General features: G+C 46.3%; 1 protein-coding gene across 2 annotated transcripts in view; it reads left to right on the top strand.

Annotated features, from left to right (window-relative positions):
* The first annotated feature begins 279 nt into the window (after positions 1 to 279).
* LOC127577928 (ETS homologous factor-like) overlaps positions 280 to 6,000 on the top strand; it is a 40,799-nt gene continuing 35,078 nt past the window's right edge. The window contains exons 1-2 of one of the 2 annotated variants that reach the window (XM_052029619.1): positions 280 to 417; positions 605 to 726. The gene's annotated coding sequence lies outside the window, so the exon portion shown is untranslated. Of the gene's footprint in view, positions 418 to 440; positions 727 to 6,000 lie in introns of those variants that run through there. The other variant, XM_052029618.1, reaches the window with a different exon arrangement.

Genomic DNA, 6,000 nt, shown 5'->3' with positions numbered 1-6,000 from the left:
TCAAGGGGTGGGGGTGATAACACCCAAGGCCAACCAACCGACCACTTTAACAACCCCCTGCTATGAGGTACTGGATCTGCACTTTTAATCAGAAAACTGACACCTGTTTTCTCACCGTCTGCTATAAACATGAGTCAGGACAACCAGTAGGACTGGTTTTACTGTTGATACAAGGGGCTGGTTAACAATTAACTATTTGTCGTATTGCCACTGTAAAAGAATAAAATAGTTAAGACACCACATACACCTCAGGCAAAGCCAGGCACATCCCTTTTATTTTAATCATCCGTTTCCTGCACAGAAACTATATTTATCTATAAAAGTACTCTCCTCTGGTGAAGCTGGGAGACCGATCGTAGGGGACTCAATGCTTTGTTTACGGTGGTCACTGCCGTGTGTAGCAACTGCAGTGATCAGGTGAACTTGCAATTTATGTAAAGCACAAAAGATGCAAATTAACAAGCTCCTTTTTGTTTAGTTCATAACTGCGGCCAATCAAATTAAAGGAAGTGAAGGCGGGGGGAACTCCCCATGGGAGGCAAAGTCCTTAAGAGGCCTCTGTATTATTTAAATTACATCTGGCCCAATTTTTATCTGGTTACAGTGCAAACGGAATAATTCGATTTATTAAACTAGCTGCTCTCTCAGTTATACGGACGGTTCGGTATCTACTGGTCTACCCATTGCCCTGATGCTGTTGGAGGAATACATGTGGACCTGCTTCAGGTAAGCTCTGCAGCTCTTCAAGCGCTGACCCTTTCAGCTTCACCTGCTCCGACCACGATCAGTAGGTAGTCCGTCAACGTCCTTCTTCCTTTCAGCAGTTAAAGAAGCATTTGAAATATTGCTTCGGTAAAAGTTGGCTGGATACCCGGCTGGGGAAATGACGAAGGACTTTGTCGGTCACTAGAGGCAGAGATAATTCTTTGGGGCTTATCATGGGTTCCATCCTTGGCTGCTGGCTCCAAGTTGTAAATAGCCCATCAGGAAATATAATTAGGTAGTAGTGGAAAGAGTTTGCTGATTTCATTCTGTGAAGAGGATGGGGAGATATCTTACAGAATGCACTTCAGTAAATAGGTGGTACTGGGTTCCCACTGCAAGGAGGGAAGTGTGGGTGGCAGGTGGATTCAAATGGGATGAATTTGCTTCGATGGTCAAGTTCTGCCTTCCTGCCTTTCTCAACTTTCTCAAGAACGTGAAGTCAATCCAAATCACATCAGTTAAAGGCTTTGTACTCTGCTGAGAAAGATTCTGCTAGTATCACTGTTCCCAGGACTTGTTAATTCCACCCTTCCTTCCAGCAACCCAGCAGTTAAGAACCTCTGACAATAGATCTTTGACCTGAAATGCTCACTCTGTTTCTCTTCCCACAGATGCAGCTTGACCTGCTGCACATTTTCTGTTTTTATTGAAGAGGTGGTTTTATAGTGGACAAGGTGAAGTTATATAAAGGACCTCGCAGGAGGCATTTCATAAAGTCCCTCTTAAGAGACTGTTGGCTCCTGATGCTCACCTGGAAATTGGCTGCATGACGGGTGACAGAAAGTAGAAGTACTCAGACCTGAGGGATGCGGCTCATGGGGTCAGACAAGGATCTGTGTCGAAGCCACAAAGTACTGAATGACTTCGATGATGGGGCAGAAAGACTCGTGTTTCCAGTCACACAATGAGAAGTGTTGTTGTATGCAGTGTGGAGGAAAGCATTGCAAACAGGGGGAGAAACTAGCAAATGGATATCAATATAGGCACACTTAAGCTTTGTCTTTCAACAGAATGGAACGGTACTTTCGAAAAAGCGAAAGGTTAGTGATGTGGATGTACAGTGAGACTTGGGGAGTGGGGTGCTGGTGAATGGGGAAGGGGGGGGTCCAGCAATATAAATCATTAATGTCAGGAAGGGTGCATAAGATATTTGAAAAGGGCAGGGAATTGCAAATTTATACGAGGCAACTGCGTCAAGGCAGTTTGCTACAGCTACACGGAGCTATGATCAGATCACACCCGGAATATTCTGGGCTCTCTCTTTGAAGAGAGAATTTGATCTGGTCCAAGAGAGGGATGGTTTACTGGAATGCTGCTCAGATTTCAAGAGATTATTTATGGAAAGGGATTATAGGCAACAAGCAATCCACTGGAGGAGCTCAGCAGGTCGAGCAGCATCTGCGGGGCAGGGAAAGGACTTGATGTCTCGGGTCAAAACCCTGCATCAGGTCTGCAGCATTGGGAAGGACATCATTTCCTTCCCCTCTCCCTCCCCCACACACAGATGCTGCTCGACCTGCTGAGTTCCTCCAGCAGATTGTTTGTTGCTCCAGGTTCCAGTTTCTGCCGTCTCTTGTCAGAACCAGAACCAGATTTATTATCACTGACTTAGATGACGTGAAATTTGTTGTTTTGGGGCAGCAGTGCAGTGCAGAGACATAAAATTACGATTAGTTACAAAAAAAATCAAGGAATTGTGTAAAACAAAAGGAATAATGAAGTGGTGTCCATGGACCATTCAGGAACCTGATGGCGGAGGGGAAGAAGCTGTTCCTGAATCGTTGAGTAACGAGAGCTGGAATTTAAAAGATAAAAATGGTGATTTTGTTGCACATCTTCTTGGCAACTGGTGGGGTGAACGACGTGATACGAGGTGAATTGTTTATCTTAAACTGAGTTTCTGTGATGAAGGATATTTAGTAAAATTGTCAAAGGCAGGTACTTGGAACGAGGCCAGAGGTCAGCCATGATGGCAGTGAACAGTAGAACAGATACAAGGGGCTGAATGGCCTCCTCAGTTCCTATTTCCCATGTTCCCACCTCCTTCTGTGTGTGTTATGGAAGAACAGTTGACCTGAGGGTAGCACTGCCAATAGCTGACTGCCACTTCTGCAGTTCATATCGCCACAGTGCACCTAATTAGCAAGTAGTGACCCACTGTGATAAGACTATTGAACGGTTCCCTTATACAGTGAGATGGACTCTGACCTCATGATCTACCTTGTTGTGACCTTGCACCTTATTGCGCTGCACTTTCTCTGTAGCTGTGACACTTTATTCTGTACTGTTGTTGTTTTTACCTGTACTACATCAGTGGACTCTTTACTAACTCAATGTAACTGCACTGTGTAATGAACTGACCTGTATGATTGGTATGCAAACAAGTTTTTCACTGTACCTCGGTACAAGTGACAATAATAAACCAGTACCAATGCCAATACATGCCCGCCTCCTTGTCCCCTTAATAGTGTCTGTGTCACCCAGCAACCATAATGCAGTTGGGAACACTGAAAGCTGCTCTACCCTGACGGTGCTGAGTTCCTACAGTGGTTCCTTCTGTGACAATGTTACCTGAAGGAGTAATGACATCAACTTCCCCGTGGTTTAACCCCTGAGCCAGTGATCGGCGTAGCAGAAACTGGGCCCAGGAAGTGAGGCAGTTTGCAGAGAGGTATCACAGACACAGATATAGATCCAAGGATGTGGGTTTGATTTGCAGCCGATGCCTTCTATTCACGGGTGTGCGTTCTGCTTGGTGTTGTTCTCCACTGATTGGCTTTTGAGAATAAATCTAATATTGAAAATCAAGCCTCCAATCTATATTCTCTTAATAGAGTGGTATGGGTGTACCCTTGATTTTGGAGAACTGTTGTCCTTTATGGTTTGCAGTTCCTGTTTATCCAAATGCAAATACTGTTTTGTGGTTGCAACGCATTAGCAGATATCTCTGCCGTGACCGGTTGGTTCCCTTGCACAGTTGAAAGGGGTGAAAGGGAAGTGACAACCGAACTTAAAAAAGAAAGCTGGTTTTGTTGTGCAGTGATTGAGAGGGTTCGGTGTCCTGTTTCTTGGTCTCTGGTGGAGTGAGGACTGGACCCACCTGATGTGTTGCCTACAGCCCTGCTGATGCATTGGTAGTAAGATCCCCTTGGGTTGTAAGGGAGGGGTAAGCCAAACACAGAGGGACCATTCTATTTTTGCCCCACACCCATTTGCAGTCACTTACTCTACAGGTCTCTTTTCCATTTCCTTTCTGATCCAACAAGGTCTTTGGAAAATTGGCCAGCTGTATATACCTTTAAGGGTTGCCGACTTGCTCAGTATTCTGTGACACCCCCTCCCCCACCCACGCACTCCCCTCACCACCATCCCTTAAGTGACAATTACAGCTGAGTTAGTTTCAAGTTCCTCTGTAACTCTGAAGCTCAAGGGTTCACTCCTGTGGGCACCTCTACTTCCTCAGGAGGCTAAAGAAATTTGGCACGTCCTCTTTGACCCTCACCAATTCTTATCGATGCACCATAGAAAGCATCCTATCTGGATGCTTCACGGCTTGGTATGGCAACTGCTCTGCCCGGGACTGCAAGAAACTGCAGAGAATTGTGGACACAGCCCAGCGCATCACAGAAACCAGCCTCCCCTCCACGGACTCTGTCTACACTTCTCGCTGCCTCGGTAAGGCAGCCAGCATAATCAAAGATCCAACCCACCGCAGACATTCTCTCTTCTCCCTCCTCCCATCGGGCAGAAGATACAAAAGCTGGAAAGCACATACCACCAGGCTCAAGGACAGCTTCTATCCCGCCGTTATAAGACTATTGAACGGTCCCCTAGTACAATAAGATGGACTCTTGACCTCACAATCTACCTCGTCATGGCCTTACACCTTATTGTCTGCCTGCACTGCACTTTCTCTGTAACTGTAACACATTATTCTGCATTCTGTTATTGCTTTTCCCTTGTTCTAACTCAATGTAATGATGTGATGAAATGATCTGTATGGACGGCATGCAAAACAAAGTTTTTCACTGTACCTCAGTACATGTGACAATAATAAACCAATTTACCAGTATAATTTACCAATTTATTCTGGTCCCTGAGCTTCACTGGCCAATGTTTGAGGAGAAGAGGTTAAACTGTGGCCCTGTGTGCTCATTGAGGAGAATTGGAGCTCCCCCTGGACATCACGATGAAGTAGAGGGCTCCTCACTCTGGAGGCCAACACTTAAGATAAGATAAGATATCTTTATGAGTCACATGTACATCGAAACACACAGTGAAATACATCTCTTGCATAGAGAGTTCTGGGGCCAGCCCGCAAGTGTCGCCACGCTTCCGGTGCCAACATAGCACGCCCACAACTTCCTAACCCGTTCATCTTTGGAATGTGGGCGGAAACCAGAGCACCCGGTGGAAACCCACACAGACACACGGGGAGAACTCCTTACAGACAGCGGCCGGAATTGAACCGGGGTCGCTGGCGCTGTAAAGTGTCACGCTAACCGCTACACTACCGTGCCTGCCCAATAACAAAAGGACAATTACCTGACGATGTATCTCATTGCTATTGGGGGTCCTTCTGTCCTCTAACTGAAGGCCACATTTCCCACACTGCAAAGGTGCAAGGATTCTCAGAGCAGAGTGTGAAGTTCAGCAGGATTTCACGTCTATGACCCTCAGAACTAGAAAGGGCTAGAGTGGGCAGCATTACCTCCAGGTCTGTCCCATCACTTCTGATCGAATCTCAAGCCAGACATTGGAGACACTCGCAATCTGTACCATGGCTCAGGAAGTGAGGCAGTCTATTGAGATGTAACCTTCAGGTAAACTCTGCCTGTAGTGACCAGCCCAAGATTGGAAGATATTCATTATCGAGATTACTTACTTATTCAGGACAGTCAGCCCATTGAGTCAATACTGGTTCCCAACAGAGCAATCCCGTCATTCCCATTTCATTTCCCTGTATTCCCACAACTTAATTATGGAGAGTTATACAGCACAGAAGCAGGCCCTTGGTCCCAACTCGTCCATGCTGGCCATGTTGCCTACCTGAGCTAGTTGCACTTGGCTTGTATCTCTCTATGCATGTACCCGACCAAATCTCTCCCAGCATGTCTTTGGGATGTGACAGGAAACCGCAGTGCCCAAGGGAACCTGGTTTGTTATGGTAACATTGCAAGACTGGGCGCACCCTGACGCCTGGACTTACCTCGGTGACAAGGAGGTCTCCAGGCC

The sequence above is a fragment of the Pristis pectinata genome, chromosome 14 (genome assembly GCF_009764475.1).
Source record: "Pristis pectinata isolate sPriPec2 chromosome 14, sPriPec2.1.pri, whole genome shotgun sequence".
NCBI classification, from domain to species: domain Eukaryota; kingdom Metazoa; phylum Chordata; class Chondrichthyes; order Rhinopristiformes; family Pristidae; genus Pristis; species Pristis pectinata.
The sequence above is the reverse complement of the archived record's forward strand: the minus strand, read 5'-3'. Positions and strand labels throughout refer to the sequence as shown.